The following is a 20,297-nucleotide window of genomic DNA, read 5'->3' as shown; positions in this document are numbered from 1 at the left end:
CTCTCTGGAGCCAAACTGGTCGACTAGCTAATATAGTACTACTAGTAGCTAACAGTGTGTGCCTGGTGAGAGCACCTGGCTGTATGTAGCCGCATAGCTTGCAGAACGCAGAAGCAAGCTATGCGGCTACATACAGCCAGGTGCCTGATTGAGCTAACTGTTAGCCAGTTAGCTGTTTAGCGTCAGCTGGGAACGTTCGTTTGATGCTATCAGTTAGCCTTGAGAATAGCAGGCCCTGGCACTCTGACTACGACATCATCTTTGACAGAAGATGTAGTCGGGCCTGCACCATGACAAGGCTCTGGCCATAGCTTATTTGTCCCGACAGCGAGAGGCCTTTCGTCAACGTGGAGACCTGTGTTGCGGCCTTTCGCCCTGCGTTCCTTGGTGCAGGTAAGATTAATGAAAATGTCATGACATTACCCCACTCTTCCTTCCTTCCCCTCCCGAATGTTTTGTTAATAACGATGTTTTTTTCCAGGCAAAACATATGCTACTTCACAACATTTGGAGATACGACATGTGCTGTGTGTGAATGGTCGTTTGTGTAGCTTGGGTAGCGTTGGGCCGTTGGCCAAAGCTGTGTGTGGCCTGGTGTCACAGTACCTGGCTAGCCTATTTAGCTGATGTCGGCCATTGGCTCCTTACTGCTTTGGTTTCTCTGGTATAGACCCTCTTCTTGTTGGATTTAAGTGTTGATCTTTGTCCTTTTGGATCTCTCATACATGCTCTAGTCTCTCTCTAACACACACACACATGACAAACACACATGTTCTCTCTCTCTCTCTCTCTCTTTCTAACACACACAGTCTGCCTATGGCGGCCTTTCTCGATGGCTAGGCTGTGCTCAAGGATCTTCAGTCACAGTGCTCAGGTATTCTGCCACTGTGTACTCTCTGTTTAGGGCCAAATAGCATTTCAATTTCTTTCCAATGTGTCTCTCTCTCTCTCTCTCTCTCTCTCTCTCTCTCTCTTGGATTTAAGTGTTGATCTTTGTCCTTTTGAATCTCTCATACATGCTCTAGTCTCTCTCTAACACACACACACATGACAAACACACATGTTCTCTCTCTCTCTCTCTCTCTTTCTAACACACACAGTCTGCCTATGGCGGCCTTTCTCGATGGCTAGGCTGTGCTCAAGGATCTTCAGTCACAGTGCTCAGGTATTCTGCCACTGTGTACTCTCTGTTTAGGGCCAAATAGCATTTCAATTTCTTTCCAATGTGTCTCTCTCTCTCTCTCTCTCTCTCTCTCTCTCTCTCTCTCTTGGATTTAAGTGTTGATCTTTGTCCTTTTGAATCTCTCATACATGCTCTAGTCTCTCTCTAACACACACACACATGACAAACACACATGTTCTCTCTCTCTCTCTCTCTCTTTCTAACACACACAGTCTGCCTATGGCGGCCTTTCTCGATGGCTAGGCTGTGCTCAAGGATCTTCAGTCACAGTGCTCAGGTATTCTGCCACTGTGTACTCTCTGTTTAGGGCCAAATAGCATTTCAATTTCTTTCCAATGTGTCTCTCTCTCTCTCTCTCTCTGTACACTGTATATTGACTGTAGAACGGGAGCTCTCTCTCGCTCTCTCTTTTGCTATATGTTGACTGTATCATGCCCCGCCTCGGGCAGCGCTATTATTTAAGAATATGTTGACTGTATAAAAATATTAAATCTCGCACAGGGCCTCGCATTTCTCCCAGGCGGCCCTGCCTATTGGCTGACAGATCTCTCAATACCAACACCACAGGGGTCTCTCTCTATCTCTCCCTATGTGTTACTATTGATTGATTGATTGAAAACTTTATTAACAGATTGCAGAATGGGTACAATACAGTACAGCTCAATGCACACAATTGTTAAGGGGATGCAGACCAGAGAAAGACGTTCGAAGTACTTTCGTCTTGTTTACATCAGGGTCTCCCATTTTCAATGCATCATAACATAATATGACATACATGACATACAGATAGACAGTACTGTTACATCTAGACATTTATGACATACCAGATCTACAAATATACAGCACTGTTTGTGATACAAAAATAGTCTAAATAGAGAGTATATACATTTGAGGGGGAAGAAACTGTACATTGGAAGAGGTTGGGTAGGTGGGGAAAACTGTGCATTGGAGGGGGTTGGGTTTGGAGTCTCGGGCTAGACGCAATAGCGCTCTGAGTGCGCGTGCACGCCGTGCACTGTTTCATCGCTGTATCCGTCGCAGCCAATCAGTGCGTAACGCGCTGTGCGTTGAAATATGATGTATTATGATGGAAGCCGGGCGCGATTTGAAGCGGTCTAAGCCAGCAGCCTTAGCAGCGTCTATAATTTCCGTAGCCGCATTTCGCGGAGACGCTCTCTGATTGGCCGACGTAATTATTTTTTCGTAGCCGCATTTCGCGGAGACGCTCTCTGATTGGCCGACGCCAGATTCTGTTGTAGCTGTTGTGTAACTTGTGTTGTTGTGATGCAGCTATTTGTCTTAGAGCGTGACGGCAAGTTCTTTCGACGGTTAAGCTTAGGCATTCTTTCAAAGTTGGTTAAGGTTAGAGTTTGTCTTAGAGCATGGCGATAGAACGCCAGGTAGTTTGCAGTCTGTTCGACGCGGAAATGGGCAAAGAAATCATCACAGTACTTGTGTTGTGTGGTGCTAACACTTGGCTAACAAGAAGCTATAATATGGCGGATGCAGTCTGGACAGTGGTCTGGATATACATCAACAGTCTGGGACTGTGGGACAGTGGATTATACACTTTATCAAGCCCTCCTGCCCTGGACGTTTAAACTAAACAGTGAGTCTCTCTCGCTCTCTCTCTCTCGCTCTCGCTCTCTCAACACAGCGATGCTGTGTTCCTGTGTCTCCGAGAAATGCGGCTACGGAAAGTATTGGCGGTGCTTGCTGAGATGATAATAGCGCTTCAAAACGCGCTGCTGTGTTGTGAACTATAACATTAATTTCGCTGCTGCTGATGCATAATGTATGAATGAATGAATGGTGAGTTGTTTAAAATGACAACATATACATGTGTTAATTATTTTATTGGATTGATCCGAGAGACAGAGAGAGAGATTGCTCCAGAGCATTTATTAACGTTACATTTTCAACTCGACCTAACGTGAACCCCCTGCGACCACCCAACAGTAGATAGTACGGGCCGCCACTGCTCTAACCTCTTTCACGCTTCTCAGCTCATTCCTGAACTGGTTTATTGCTTCATAATTTCTTACCTGTTCTGAAGGTCCAGATTAACACATAGAGTCTGCGTTTATTATTTTGTATAACTTATATATTGTTTATATATATAAGATATATATTTTCACGTCATCTGTTTACCTACCAGTATTCATCATTCGTTTATTTGTATATGTTCCACTCTTAACGCCGTAGACAGCGTGAGCACATGCGCGGGGTTCTTGGGACATGCCTGGACAGAGTGTGTGTTATAGAAGAAATGTTGGCAGCAGTAACAGGACGGCAAGCAACGTATCTTGACAGAGAGCTGTACAGCTAATTAGATACCACATAATATTGTCGAGCCACTATTGGCACAGTATAGTGACTTGTTCGAGCGAAGTAACGTTGAGAGACTTATAGCTGAACCCAGCGGCGTTCTGGATTTAACTACCTATTGAAGACGACATGCGGGTTGGCCTAAGTGTACAAGGGCTAACTAGCTAGCAACCATGCCAACAGGCTTTTTGGACTAATAGCTATTAATCCTGCCATCGGGCGCTAGGAATACAGGAACCCGGTCCGTACGAGACCCTCCTCACCAGCGACGACAGGATTATCCCAAGTTTGTCTGCGGCTCTCTGGAGTAGGAGCTCCAGAGAATTACCGTCTCCACCCGCCATCTTGCTTTCCCCGTGCTGCTCGCTTCTTCTCACTCCATTCCAAGCATCAATGGTCGAGTACTCGTAGTTCAGGACTATCGTTACCTCTGACATCGTTGCATTGACATTATCGTATTAAAGGAGATCTGCGCTATGTATAATATGTATGCTTTCTATTACTATTAAAGTGATTATTCAACTTTGTATCACTGTCCCCTCGCAGTTAATAGAGTGTCCGCCATTTTGTGTACCTATACTGTCTGGCTAATTAATATTCTTTAGTAGTGGTTTAATCTAGCATTTCAATACAGTCAGGGTTGTGTAGCCCCTTAGCTACATTACCCTTATATATCTATACCAATTTTCCTCCTTGTTTTTCTTCATTTAACAAAAAAAAAATGTTATCCACTTTTTCTCCCATTTTCTATATTTTCTCCCATCCCAATTTCGTATCATCCAATTCAACCCTCCCCTGTCACGAACGCTGTTTCTTGCCTCCCACAAGCCGGCTGCAATGTGGACTAAGTCATACTGTACATAGCACAAGTCCCCTCCGGTACTTGAGGTAACAGCAGTCGCATCTTTTCACCTGCGCAGCTCGATCTCTCAGTGGCGAGGAGTAACGCGTGGGAGGCTCACGCTGCCCCCGACACTTCCTGATTCTACTGCGCAGGCGCACCAACCGACCTGTAGGAGTCGCTGTCCACAACGCCCGATCCCCACCCATCAGTTTCCCACCCCCTAATACGGCCAATGTGTATTAGTACTGACGACCAGCTAAACTGAAAGCAAATGTGGAGCGCTGGGCTCGAACAGGCGAGCCCAGCGTCTCCAGATTTCGTGGCGAGCGCCTTGCCCACTACGCCACGTAGCCGCCCCATTTAACAACATTTTATTATAATATTGTCTCATTATAATTGTCAATGGGTCTCATTCACCAATGGATTTAGGACAGAAGATCTGACAAATCTTGGTCTTAGCGCCACTTAAGACATTTTCTGGCCGATTTTGGGATTCACCAACCGTCCCTTGTCTTGGCTTCGGTCCTAACTAACGGCGTGCAACCAAAGTTTTGTGAGCAGAAGCGCGTGCACGCACACACACGGATGTGCACGGCACGCGCGTGCACACAGGAATGCGCTGCACTCGCCAACTCGCTAAGTACCCACCTGGGCTACTTTGCATATCAATAGCCCTGGTCGTCAGGTGTGTAATACGTTCTCAGATACATTCACACAGAACTTGAAGAGCAGGATTTAGGATCGCTGAATAGCATTCGTAAATTGACAGACTGGTGTGGGCCGTATTCTTAACACTTTCCGCGCCAGACCCGATGATAGTCGGGTTAACTCGCCGAACGTTCAGCACCAGACCGCTGTCGGGTTTTGGTCGTTATTTCTTTTATTCAATATTTCCATTTGTAACTGAGGGGTACAATTCCCTGACTGTATTACTAGATATGATACTTACTACCACTACCTTTGTACTTAATATTCGGCCACCCAGTACACGGCATAAATATATTATCATGAACACTCTCACGTAGATGAAACGGATCCAACACAAATGTACGAATTAGAAACAGGTATTTTTTTCTACACAGCGATGGTGTGTAGAATAAGCACTTAATCACTTAATTACATTTATGAATTGAAATAGTATGCACTTTTATGGCAAGGAGTATTCGTCGGTATATCAATAGAGAATGTCCAATCTCTGAAGGCGCAGGTGGTAAATATACGACCTGGAATAGTTAAGGAATAACAGCAATGATACTTTAATGATTATACTAGATACACTAGAGGGGGTTAATCCGGTCGCTTGTAAGCCGACAGGAGTAGGAGGGGGGGGGGGGTAGAATCCGGCTGCCTCGTCCGGCCAAGGGTATCCCAGGTGAACCCACTGTAGTGCCGTTCAATGCGCCGGCGATCCTTGGACCACAGATGAAAGCAGGTGGACTCTTTGTGGGCCGGCTCTCTCCGGTCCACGGGGGAGAGACGTGAAGCGACCTCGTCTTGCAGAGCGTCTCCTCACCTTGCGTCCTCTCCAGGGGGGGGGGTTCCAACACACGGCAGTGTCGGGGGTCTTTATCCATGGAATAATCAAAGTATCCAAAGCATAATCCGTGCCTGGGAAGGCGGGCTGTCGTCGGTAGAATAATCCGGTATACAGGTCCACTCGCTCGTCGGCTCTGGGGCTCCTCGGGTGCAGCTTCACATAGGGTCAACCACCCTGGGTAAGCAGCCAGTTCTCTGCCCGAAACGATGGGGTACTGACTACGGTAGTATTCTCACCGCACGAAGCACTATATATTAACAGACTATTATTAGCTTAATAGACTACGTCCAACTCGACGATATAGTGCCAAATATGACTATTCAAATATTAATATACACGATGTCTCAATACCGATGGTAGGCGAACTTGGCCTTACTCCCACACGTGGCGTCGCGGGGAGGCTTTACGTCTGTGACTCTATTGGAGGGTAAGAAACTGGACTGAAAAGAAAGTCCTACTTTAGTAGCGCAGTATATATACGCACTATGAACAAATAGTCCCATTAGTGGTGCGGTAGCCAAATTCCTACGCGGAACTAGGACTTGTTCGTACATGTCGAGCGGTACATTTGAACTGGGTCTGAGGGGTATGGCAGCCTGGCACCAAGGTCTCGACCAATAGTAGAATGGAGGCTATTATGGGATGTTCAGTAGGCTAGAATGGATATTCAATGCATATTGTACAAGGAATATACAAGGGATATCAGGGAATATTAGAGAATATACAAATACAATTAAATATATATATATAAATAAATATATATATTCGGTTTAATCTGGCCCTTCACAACAGCCACCCCCTGAATAGGTCCCAGACCTAATCAGTTAAACAGAGACAGATTAATCGCGTTGTCTATTTACACATAAGGGTTTGCTGTAGGGGTCAGTCAACTTCACAAAGTCATAGGGTTGTAGGGTCATGGTCATCATCGATTGTGTCTGGGAGTCGAGGCAGTTCTATGAGCCTTGCCACGGGACGGGTGTAAGTGCGACCCTGGACGAGCACTTCAGCTGCTCGGACCTTGCCGTCGGCACCGGTGATCACTTTGCTTACGCGGCCGGCCGGCCACATAGCTCTGGGCAGTGATTGATCAATAATCATGACGACTGTTCCTTCTGTCAAATTGTCTCTCTCCTTTACCCACTTCTGGCGGGTCTGTAGAGACGGTAGGTAGTGTAGTAGGAAACTGTTCCAAAACTTGTCGGCTAATACTTGGCTGTACCTCCACATTCGTCGGCCGTTCGCTTCTTCAGGCCGGTACATTGTCTGGGGTAATGCAGGATCTAGCCGCCCCATCAGGAGTGTGTTGGGGGTAATTGGGTCGATATCCGCCACATCACTGGAGACATATCCGAGGGGCTTCGAGTTAAGTACTCCCTCAATCTCCGTGAGGACTGTCATTAGGACTTCTTCCGCCACAGTCTGGGCCCCAAGTACTGCGTACAGGGCTGTCTTTATGGAGCGCACTTCTCGTTCCCAAGTGCCACCGAAGTGGGGTGCGTTTGGGGGGCTGAATTGGAAATCAACCTGTGCTGGAGCGAGGTGGGTCTTAAGTTCTGGGCCCATAGCTTGGAAGCTCTCTCTCAGCTCTCTTTCGCCGCCTTTGAAGTTTGTCCCATGATCGGACAATAGGGTAGACGGTCTTCCTTTCCGTGATGTGAATCTACGGAAGGCCATAAGGAATGAGTCTGTGCTCATGGTCGGGAGAAGCTCGATGTGTATCGCTCTGGTGGTCATGCATTTGAATACAATACCCCACCGCTTCTCGGTTCCTCTTCCTTTCTTTATGTGCAGCGGGCCAAAGCAGTCCATACCCGTTGAGTGGAATGGCTTGTCACCGATTCGGAGGCGACATAGAGGAAGGTCAGCCATCCTTGGTATGCTGGGCTGCGCGCGCCACTTGCGGCAGTCTAGACATGTTCGCTGGAAGCGTCGTACCGCCTCTCTTCCTTGCAGGATCCAGTAACGACGTCTGATTTCCGCGAAGACTCTTTCTGCTCCTGCGTGATGTACATCCTCATCGTATCTCTTTATAATCAGCTCTGTGACCTTGTGTCGGCTGTTCAATACGATCGGGTATTTAATGTCATCCGGTAGATTGGGGGCTCTGCGTAGGCGACCACCCACTCTGATGAGGGTATGAGCGTCGCTCTCGGGGGCCAGATGAATTAATCTGCTGTCGGATGGGACGGGCTTTCCTCCCTGTAGACAGGCCAATTCATCGGGGAACGAGTCTCTCTGGGCTCGCTGCAGTAGAAGCAATTCTGCTTCCTCGTAGTTAGCTGCTGACATATCAGCGGGGGACTTGCACTCCGGGTGGTACCGCAGGAATGTTCTTTGTTGTGCACTCTCTATGGACGTGCAATCGTCTATGTTAGGGTCGGTGGAGGCTACGGTGCTCAATCCACAGAACACAGACTTCTTAATTTCCACCTCCTCTGGACTTGCTTCCCTCGGGATAGGCATGGGCCACTGTCCTTCCGGGAGTCTTAGGAATGCGGGGCCGTCACTGTAGACATTGCGACGGGTGAGGTCATCCAGGGGCATCCCCCGGGTGATGACGTCAGCTGGGTTCTGTTTTGTATCAACGTAGCGCCACTCTGTTTCTCCGGTTAACTCTTCGGTTAAGTCTTGAATCTCGGTGACTCTGACTCCCACGAAGACTTTGTACTTGCATGAGTCCGATTTGATCCAGGCGAGTACTGTCGTGGAATCTGACCACAGGATTGTTCTAGACACCGGTATGGTGAGCTCACGTTGGATGAGCGTGGCTAGGTGCGCTCCGGCTAGGGCTGCGCAGAGCTCTAGACGTGGGATAGATTGTTGCTTGCGTGGGGCTATTCTCGAGCGGGCGAGGACAAATGCTGTGTAGATCTCTCCCCCCTGGTCTTGGGCCCGCAAGTAGGCTACTGATCCGTATGCGACCTCTGAGGCGTCACTGAAGACGTGTAAGTCCATTTTACATGTCTCTGGCCTCACCGTGGGTGGGAAGTAGCTTCGGCGCATATTAACGCCTGGGAGTGAGTGGAGCTCCATCTCCCACTCTCTCCAGGTGGATGCAAGGTGTGCGGGAATGGGGTCGTCCCAGCCCTGGTCCTTGTCCCACAATGCTCGTACAATCATTTTTGCCCTGGTGGTGTACGGTAGAATACATCCTAGCGGGTCATATTGTCGGGCGAGTGTTGTGTACACACTCCGTCTGGTGGTCGGCGCCGCCGCCGGCCTTCCCTGCTCCGTAGTCAGGGGCTTGTGTCTGTAGTGAAGCGAATCTGTTTTGAATCGCCACACCAATCCCAGGGTCATCTCCTGGGCTTCTCCCGGGATTGTAGCCATCCAGGTCTCGCTGCTGGCTGCCTTGTCCTCGGAGGAGAGGCTGCGCAGTACTTGCGGATCGCTGCTGGCCCACTGCCTGAGATCAAAGCCGCCTTTGATCAATGAGGCGCGGAGTTTAATCAGGAGAGCCTCGGCTTCTTCCTGGGTTGAAAGGCTTTGTAGACAGTTGTCTACGTAGAAGCTGTTCTTTACGCTGTGTCGGACCTTGCGTGGCAACTGGCGCTGCTGTGATGGCTGCCTTTCTGATCGCTCCGACGAGACTGTGCTGTATTTTGTTAATTTTTATAGTATTAGGAGTTTTATTTGCACCAACTGTTGGTGCATTATATGTGTATGACCGTCAGTCAATCATTGACATTGGATTAAGAAAAACTTACCGTTTGGATTGCTCTCTGGATCGGATCGCTGAACAGCAGAAATGGCCCACCGAGATCCTTTGTTATGCCGGCCACGGACAAGAAAAAAAGCTGCCGCGAAGACGAGGAAAGAGAGCCGGGGTCCGGAACAGACTGAGGTCCAAACGACACAGAACCACATTGCCCAGCATATTGTTGGCCAATGTGCAATCGATAGGAAACAAATTGGACGACATCAGAGCAAGGATCCAATTCCAGAGGGACATTCGGGATTGTAACGTCCTCTGTTTCACAGAAACTTGGCTGAGTCCAGATGTCCCGAATCATGCAATAGAACCGGCAGACCATTTCTTCGTTCTACGAAAAGACCGGACGGCATTAGAGTCACTAAAGAAGAAAGGAGGCGGCATCGCCTTCATGATAAACAAGGAGTGGTGCGATTTAGGCAACACAAAGGAAATGTCTAACCACTGTTCCCCAGACCTGGAGTTTATCACGATAAAATGTCGACCCTTCTTCCTCCCAAGAGAGTTAACGTCCATCATCCTCATCGGAGTGTACATTCCACCACACGCGAACACTGAGGTCGCACTTTCAAAACTTCACGACGAGGTAAACAAACTCCAGGCAGCTAACGTTGACGCGGCCATTTTGGTCTTGGGGGATTTCAACAGCGCGCGTCTTAAAAAGGTGCTGCCGAATTTCTATCAGCATGTGACCTGTCCCACCAGAGGCGAGAACATATTAGACCATGTATACTCGCAATTTAAGAATGGGTACAAGTCACAGGCTCTTAGTCCATTCGGTAAAAGCGATCACGTTGCAATTTTTCTTTTGCCTAAGTACAAACAGTGTCTCAAGCGAACGCCGGTGGTCTCGCGAGAGGTTAAACGTTGGACCGTGACGTCAGTAGAGTCACTCCAAGCAGTGCTGGGAAGCACAGAATGGAGTGTACTCCGTGATAACACAGCCAATATTAACGAATACACCGAAACGGTGATTGACTATGTCTGTACTCAGGTAGAAGTAATAATCCCCACCACCAAAATTAATATCTACCCAAACCAAAAGCCCTGGGTAGACAAATCCGTCCGTGAGGCTCTGAAAGTGCGCACATCAGCATACAACACCGGGCTGGTGACAGGCAACATGGAAGAACACAAGATGGCAAGATACAACGTCAGGAGAGCAGTAATAGAGGCAAAACGGCGTTACAGGGATAAAGTTGAACTTCAGTTTGAACAGGCTGACTCTAGAGGCATGTGGCAGGGCCTCAGAACAATGACAGACTACAAAGGAACCCCCCTCAAACTGAACAGTGACATCTCCTTAGCAAATGATCTCAACTCCTTCTATGCGAGGTTTGAGGCTGTGAATAACAACACCAGCCTACAAACCACGGCAATGGGGGGGGGGGGGTCTGCTGATGGAGACTCAGTGTTCAGGGTAACAGAGCATGAGGTGAGACGGATCTTTAAAAAAGTGGATATCAGGAAGGCAGCAGGACCGGACGGCATCCCCGGCCGCGTCCTAAAAGTCTGTGCCGACCAACTGGCCCCGGTATTCACTGACATCTTCAACCTGTCCTTGGAACAGGCCGTCATCCCCACCTGTCTGAAGAAGTCCACCATCATCCCTGTACCCAAAAAATCTACGCCCGCTTGCCTCAACGACTACCGCCCTGTAGCCCTCACCTCCATAGCCATGAAGTGCTTTGAGAAGCTAGTGAAGGGCTACATCTGTTCCTCCCTCCCCATCAACCTGGACCCTCTGCAATTTGCATATCGCCCCAACAGGTCCACGGAGGACGCCATAGCCCATGTGCTGCACACAGCAGCATCACATCTGGACAAGAGGAAGGGGAACTATGTGAGAATGCTGTTCATCGACTACAGCTCAGCATTCAATACCATAGTCCCCTCCAAACTCATAGCCAAGCTCAGGGACCTGGGCTTGAACTATGACCTGTGCCAGTGGGTCCTGGACTTCCTGACGGGCAGACCCCAGGTGGTAAGAGCCGGCAACTGCACCTCCTCATCCATCACGCTCAACATAGGGGCCCCCCAGGGCTGTGTTCTGAGCCCCCTCCTCTACTCCCTGTACACACATGACTGCGTAGCACAGCGGAACAACAACACCATCATCAAATTTGCTGATGACACAGTAGTGGTGGGCCTGATCTCTGCCAACGACGAAAGGGCCTACCTGGAAGAGGTAGAGAACCTGTCACAGTGGTGTCAGGAGAACTGCCTCTCCCTGAACGTCAGCAAAACAAAAGAGATGATTGTGGACTTCAGGAGGTCGGGGGTCAAGGACTACAGCCCCCTCAGCATCGACGGGGCACCAGTTGAGAGAGTGAACAGTTTCAAGTACCTCGGAGCCCACATATCCGAGGACTTGACATGGACCACACACATTGACAGTGTTGTGAAGAAGGCACGACAACGCCTCTACTTCCTCAGGCGCCTAAGGAAGTTCCAAGTCAGTCAGAAGATCCTTAGGAACTTCTACTCATGTACAATAGAGAGCATCCTGACCGGCAACATCACCTCCTGGTTTGGGAATAGCACTGCACAAGACCGTAGCAGACTACAAAGAGTGACACGTTCAGCCGAACGCACAATTAGAGGGGGGCTTCCCACCCTCCAGAACATTTACAACAAGCGGTGCAAGGGGAAGGCTAAGAGAATTATTAAGGACTCGAGCCACCCGAACAACTGCCTCTTTGAACTGCTGCCGTCAGGCAAGCGATACCGGAGTCTTATGGCGAGCACAGAAAGACTCAGAAGGAGCTTCTATCCCCAGGCCATCAGGCTGCTAAACGAACAATAATCGCTAAACGAACAATAATCACTATGCAACAACCATCAAATGCACACAGCACACACACCCACACGCACACACACACTCACTCAAACAAACAACACACTGCAGCACCCACTCTCCACACTTTAGATCACACAAACACACTTACACTTTATATTTATTGATAAAGGATTTGCACTACAACTCGTACACCTACTGTGAATTGTACCTAAACTGCACCTTGTCCATTTATGCCTTGCACTATATAGTATTGTATATTAGTACACTGCACAGTATTGTATATTGTATGGTAACTACGTCTACGAACATTGTACATATGTCTAAACTGAACACTGTGACCTCTTTTTTTTTCTTCTAATTTTTACTATGTTTTTATTTCATACTTATCTTGTCATGCACAGTCTCTGGAGCGCAACAGTAAGAAGCATTTTGTACAAAAGTATTCTGTACTTCTGTATGACAACTATTAAAGAAACTTGAAACTTGAAACCTCTTCGTCCGCTGCTGGGTCCTCTGCTACATGTTTCTGTAGTGCAAATGTCGCACAGCAGGGGCTGCACGTCGTTCCGAAGGGGAGGACTTCCCATTGGTAGATGGCTGGGTGCTCATCTCCTGGCTTCTCTCTCCATAGGAACCGTAACAGGGGCTTGTCCGCCTCTACTAATCTCACCTGCAGGAACATTCCTTTAATGTCCCCGCTGATGGCCACCTTTTCCTGGCGGAAGCGGAGTAGAACGCCGAGTAGGGAGGGGCCGAGTGTGGGACCGGGCAGTAACTCTTTATTTAGATTTTGGGATCCGATCTGGTAGCTGCAGTTAAATACTATGCGGTCTTTACCGTTGTGATGGACCTTGTGGTGGGGCACGTACCACGATTCAGTGGTCTGGTCAGCCTCTTTAATGTCCATCTTTGTGACGTGTCCCGCTGTGATGAGCTTCTCAATCTCAGCGCGGTATACACTCTCTTGGGCGGGGTTCTTGGCTAGGCGCCGCTCCGTGTTCAGCAGGTACCGTTCTGTGGCGTCTGTCTTGGCGTGGAAAGTAGGCATTCCTTCTCGCCGCAGGAGTGGCGTGGCGTATCTCAACACGCCGTTGACCGGGACTCTCTTGGTCCCTGTCTCGAGGAGGTGAATTGCGTAAATGTCATCTTTAGAGCGAATGTCTTTCTTTCCGTTCTTAAAGGGCATTTGTTCCAAGGTCCATAGCCGCTCTACGTGTTGCAGGAGTGCGGTTTCTCCCTCTGTGACTCGGGAGTGGAGACATCTAGTGGCTGTACTTCGGTTGAGAGATTTGGCGAGCGGGCCTTGGAGAGTCCATCCCAAACGGGTCTCGACTGCTGCAGGGCAGCCTCGGGGTCCGGTATGAACCCGGTCTATCGGGACAATGAGGTCTGCATGGTCGGAGCCTATCAACAGGGTCGGCATAGCATTGTCTATGAGCGGGATCGGTAACTTGCGCAGATGTGCATATTTCTCCATCAGCTTGGCGACGGGGTATGTGTACCGCGACAGTCCTATTTCTTGGCTGGTGAAAGCGTCTGCAATCTGGTACCGTCGCTCAGGCTGGCCGCTTGCTGCGATAGAGAATGAGACATTCTCGCCCTTTATCGTCTTCAAATCTCGTCTTATTGTCCGAATTGTCATTTGGGTTTCGCTTCCCCGCAGCCCTAGCTGGGCCGCAGCGGAGGCGAGCAGCAGGGTCTTCTCTGACCCGTCATCGAGGACGGCGTAAGTGTCCAGGACTTTATTCTGGTAGCTTAGTGTCACACGCACTACCTTTAGGAGTACTCGGGCTCCACTGCTGCTGGCGGGATCGATGTACATGACGCTCGCTTTGCGGCTGGATGGTGCAGGTGAAGGGCGCCGTCTGTTACTGTCGTGAAGTATGTCCAGATGGGCTCCATCGCACTTGGTGCACCTTTTCTTTAAGCGGCATTCGGCTGCCATGTGTGAGCGCGCACAGCGAAAACAGCGCTTGTTGGACTTTATCCATTGACCTGCTTCCTCCGCGTTCAGCTTGGGGAAGGAGTCACATTGCGCTAGCCAGTGTTCTTTCTCACAGTAGGGGCACACTATCTTCCACTTCTCCGTTCTGGAGGGGGTACTGTGGCTCCTGCTGCTCGGTACTGACTCCGATTGGTGCATCACAGTCACCGATCTTCTTCCATCATTTAGTCGTCTGGTTCCTTCTCTGGAGCCAGGGGTGCTCCGTCCAAATGTATCTAGCCGTAGGCTGCTGACTTCTCTCGCCAGGAAGTCTGCTAGATCGAGGAGGTTCGGTTCGGGGCCATTCGGGTCTCTGTGGTCCCTCTGCCGCCTAAAGCGCTCCTGACGAGCGGGCGGCAGCTTCTCCAGGATCCTTTCCACATTTGAGTTGGCGTAAAGTTCATGCCTCCCCTTCTCTCTTTGCGCTCCCAACATCCCTACCAGGGACTGCACTCTGATGGACAGGTCGTCCAGTGCTCGATTGTCTATTGCTGGGGGTAAGCGGTCGATGTGTCGGATCTCCTGGATCACGTAATCCCATATGCGCCCATACCTCTGGTCCAATGCTACCAGCGCTGCTGTGTATGGGGTGGTGGAAGTCGCGTAGGCGAGCGCTATATTATGTGCGCGGGGTACCTTTAAGTGCTTCAGTAGGATGGCGTATTTGTGGCGTTCATCCAATACATCCACCAACATGGTCTCCAGACACATGCGGAGTTCTGTATACTGGGCCCGGTTCTCTTGGGTGAAATTGGGTACCATAGGCGTGCCAATGTATGACGCTGACTGTGGATACATCGGCGAGCGTTGGGGGAGAGGCCTCCTAGGCGAGTCTCCTCCCGCTCCTTGGTATGGGCTGGTACCGGCAGTGTACCATGGCCCGCTTGTCCAGGTGCTGTTCCTCGGTGCGGGTCGTGCGTCGTGCTCACCCGTGTATAGAGTCGGGGGTCTGTAGCGCAGCTCCGCGGGAGTATAGCCTGGGCTGTACCGGACCTCCTGGTCCGGTAGAGTACTGTGCTGTCTTCGGGCGTGGTTCTCCTCCTCCTCCTCTTCGTCTTCGGTTAGGTCATCCAGTGCTTGTAGTCTCTGGTTTAGCCTCTCCACAGGATATGCTGCTCCTTCCCGGTTGCTAGGTCTCGCTTGGACCGGTGGGGGGAGGTGGTCTGTGGGGGGTATAGACCTCGTCTGTTGGTCAAGTTCAGGGTTGTTTACTCGGCTAGGGGATGCCGCCCTGGAGGTGTGTCTAGACGAGTTCCTGGAGCCTCTGGCGGAGGGAGAGGGTGTTGTCCGTCTGATCAGCTGTTCTATTAGTTGCGACTGCTGTCTGTCGTGCGCTGCGTCCCGTTGAGCACCGGCTCGTTCTCGGGCCACATTCTCTTCCATCTGAATGCGTCTTATTTCTAGACGTATCTGCTCGTGTTCGCTTCGCTGCTGGATCTGCAGTCGGTCGCGTTCAGCAGCGGCGTTCAGGCTGATGAGGAAGGCCTGCTGTAGGGTCCTCTCTGCCTCTGGAGAAGGCGGTTGTATAGGGGAGCCTTCCCTCGGGGTACTCCTTGCGGAGCCTTGGAGCTCTATCTCCACGGTGCTCTCCCCGTCTTCTTCCGTGCCGAGTTCTCTCTCGGTAGCGTTGTATTCCTCCCGGGACTCATCGGGGACTACTTCTTCAGTACTGGCGGGGTGTGAAGTCATGTCTGGTTCCCACTGGTCCCCACCGTGAACTTGGTCAGTTACATTAGAACCCGTAGGGGCCTCTATGGTCGGGGTAGTCTGGGCGTTGGGGTTAGACATACTTTTACTTTCTAGTTTTACCGTGTTTACTGTTAGTAGAAGACTAGGTTGTTGACTGACAGCGTAAGCCTCTAAGTACTGAGGGAGCCGTCGTTCGCGCTGCGGGCGTTGGTTAGGAGGATCGTTTCGTGGAGTGTTCATCATAGGCCATTTCAATATTAATAACACTATATTAATATTACACTAATTACCCTCCGGCTCGAAGGACCAATTGTAACTGAGGGGTACAATTCCCTGACTGTATTACTAGATATGATACTTACTACCACTACCTTTGTACTTAATATTCGGCCACCCAGTACACGGCATAAATATATTATCATGAACACTCTCACGTAGATGAAACGGATCCAACACAAATGTACGAATTAGAAACAGGTCTTTATTTCTACACAGCGATGGTGTGTAGAATAAGCACTTAATCACTTAATTACATTTATGAATTGAAATAGTATGCACTTTTATGGCAAGGAGTATTCGTCGGTATATCAATAGAGAATGTCCAATCTCTGAAGGCGCAGGTGGTAAATATACGACCTGGAATAGTTAAGGAATAACAGCAATGATACTTTAATGATTATACTAGATACACTAGAGGGGGTTAATCCGGTCGCTTGTAAGCCGACAGGAGTAGGAGGGGGGGGGGGGTAGAATCCGGCTGCCTCGTCCGGCCAAGGGTATCCCAGGTGAACCCACTGTAGTGCCGTTCAATGCGCCGGCGATCCTTGGACCACAGATGAAAGCAGGTGGACTCTTTGTGGGCCGGCTCTCTCCGGTCCACGGGGGAGAGACGTGAAGCGACCTCGTCTTGCAGAGCGTCTCCTCACCTTGCGTCCTCTCCAGGGGGGGGGGTTCCAACACACGGCAGTGTCGGGGGTCTTTATCCATGGAATAATCAAAGTATCCAAAGCATAATCCGTGCCTGGGAAGGCGGGCTGTCGTCGGTAGAATAATCCGGTATACAGGTCCACTCGCTCGTCGGCTCTGGGGCTCCTCGGGTGCAGCTTCACATAGGGTCAACCACCCTGGGTAAGCAGCCAGTTCTCTGCCCGAAACGATGGGGTACTGACTACGGTAGTATTCTCACCGCACGAAGCACTATATATTAACAGACTATTATTAGCTTAATAGACTACGTCCAACTCGACGATATAGTGCCAAATATGACTATTCAAATATTAATATACACGATGTCTCAATACCGATGGTAGGCGAACTTGGCCTTACTCCCACACATGGCGTCGCGGGGAGGCTTTACGTCTGTGACTCTATTGGAGGGTAAGAAACTGGACTGAAAAGAAAGTCCTACTTTAGTAGCGCAGTATATATACGCACTATGAACAAATAGTCCCATTAGTGGTGCGGTAGCCAAATTCCTACGCGGAACTAGGACTTGTTCGTACATGTCGAGCGGTACGTTTGAACTGGGTCTGAGGGGTATGGCAGCCTGGCACCAAGGTCTCGACCAATAGTAGAATGGAGGCTATTATGGGATGTTCAGTAGGCTAGAATGGATATTCAATGCATATTGTACAAGGAATATACAAGGGATATCAGGGAATATTAGAGAATATACAAATACAATTAAATATATATATATAAATAAATATATATATTCGGTTTAATCTGGCCCTTCACAACACCATTCATTATCCATCCAGGGAGCCTGGTGTTATCATTGGGAATGGGTCTGAGATTGCAAAAGTCCAATACCGCCGCCTGGTAGGTTGCGGCCGGTATTGCACATCCTTTGAAACTCTGTGTATTTGGGTGTGTGTCGATTATATAGGTGCGGGCAGACTTTTCCTTGTCGGGCATGACGAGCGGTTATAACGCATGGATTGATATGAATCAAACACTCCCGATTCATGTTCTTTGGTGGATTATGATAGCGACACGATCGACATCAATACTTGGAATGGCGATCAGATAATTGGAATATTCTTTTTGGGGTACATGCTAGTCAAGGTAAGGGATTATGGTATCAATCTTGCCTTGATCCAATAATTCCTTCATTGCGATCGGAGCATATGTGTGTAATGTACTGTGTAACGTATTCCGTTGGTGACGATCAAAGCATAAAAAAACTACCCCCCCCCCCTTTCATGCATTCATGATGAAACATAATACCTATAATCTAGATTTGATTTGAGAATAGCAGCTAGTCCAGGCAAGAAATGACAACGCTTTTAGTAGAATACACGCATATGGCTATTACGCAGCCTTTTGGGAATTACCCTAGACCGCTCTAAAACTATACTTATATTCACCACGGTATAAAACGGGAATGTATGGATGACATTTTTTTTTCTTTTTCACATATTGAACGATAGATACTCGATGTCAAATGGGCAATAGTAATATATCCATAGCTATAATATATAATATATAGTTTTAGCCCTGCAAACACTGCCACGTATTCCTATACTTTAAAGAGTTGGCATTTCAACCACACAGTAAACAGTGCCCTCTGGCGCTGAATGAGTTAAGGGCTTTATTTTGGAGGAATCATAGTGATTCCTTCATGTCAACTCTACAGGTCTCCTTGGAATTAATTAATCATAATTTTAATAAATATGACAATATTTGTATGAGAAAAAATTATGCATTTGATGTCGGAAAAATAAATAATAGCACTACACAAACACTGCAAATGACTTTGAATACATAAATAAATCAGATAAATGTTGTTTATTGTTGTTCTTATTTATATTTTGGACATTGCTTATTGTATACATTGTAAGAGCCAGTGGATAAACATGTGTATATTACAATTTGTGTATATTTTCATTTTTACCGATGTTTTGTATAAGATTTACCAAAAATAAGAACTAAATCCAGATTTAACCCTGCCATTGGAAAGAGGAGCCTTTTCCCTATCCATAGATGTATGATTTGGCCATAATAAGGTCAAGGTCAAATTCAAGGTCAAATATGAATTTATAATTAAAATCGATTATCATTTATTACTGTATCTACAAATCCTTCTGTTTAATCATCTTCCCTTTATTCATTTGCTTAGATTTTTTGTACACTTGATCTCAATAAGGTGGTGAATGAGCTCAGTGAGCAAGCTCGGTTTGCTCAAAATTGTAACATAGTGTTATTCACGGCACAGATGCAAAAAAATATCATCATTTATATTCTCCTTTTTTTCATTACAATTTACTCAAGTCTAGTAACAGACACAATGTTTTTGACACTGGGAATACATACCTCCAGGTCCCTAGATGTTCCTAGATACCAAGAACATGCTAATTGACCATGTAGAAGTGGAGCAATCTTCTATTTACTTAGGCATATACCTTCTGTAATTTATGAAAATAGGGCTACAGCAGTGAGCTTCCTGAAGTCAATGCATAGAGTCTGCAGTACTACCTGCTTGGACGGGAATTTGACCTGGAAACGGACCACTCAGCTCTCACCTGGATCAACTCCATGAAGGATCACAACAGCCGCCTTACCCGATGGTACCTCTCACTCCAGCCGTTTAAGTTTAACATCCAACACCGATCAGGCAAGACCGATGTGGGGGACTTCTGGTTTGCGACATTCTGGTGAGCAGCCACATGAAAGAGCTCCCGGTCATTGAATATCAAAAAAAATTCAAAGCAAAATAAAAAGTGACAATTCAAGGATATAAGAGAGGAGGAAGGAGGAACACGAGAAAAGGCGAGAGAAAAGCGACCCCAGAAGAAGTACAAATGAGGGCGCAGGAGATGATTCAGGAGATGATTCAGGCTGTCATGACGCAGTGGGAAGCTAGCATGCAGGCTACCATCCAAGCTAACATCCAAGCTAAAATGCAGATAGTCCAGGACATACGGTCTAGCACACAGGCTAGGGAGTTTGCTAACCAAGCTATCCAAGCCAGCATGCAGAACATCCAGAGCGACATCGATGGACCGCGGCGAGGCCTGGCCGGAGAAGGAGCTGCAAGCTAACATGGAATTTAACACGATGAATATGACGCAGCAAGTGATACAAGCTAACGGGACGTTGGACCGAAGCGAGGCCTGGCTGGAGAAGGAGCTGCAAGCTAACATGGAAGTTAACACGATGAATACGACGCAGCAAGGGATACAAGCTAACGTGGTGTTGGACCGCAGCGAGGCCTG

This window comes from Notolepis coatsorum, assembly GCF_963971535.1.
Source record: "Notolepis coatsorum genome assembly, chromosome: 1".
Taxonomy (NCBI): Eukaryota; Metazoa; Chordata; class Actinopteri; order Aulopiformes; family Paralepididae; genus Notolepis; species Notolepis coatsorum.
The sequence above is the reverse complement of the archived record's forward strand: the minus strand, read 5'-3'. Positions refer to the sequence as shown.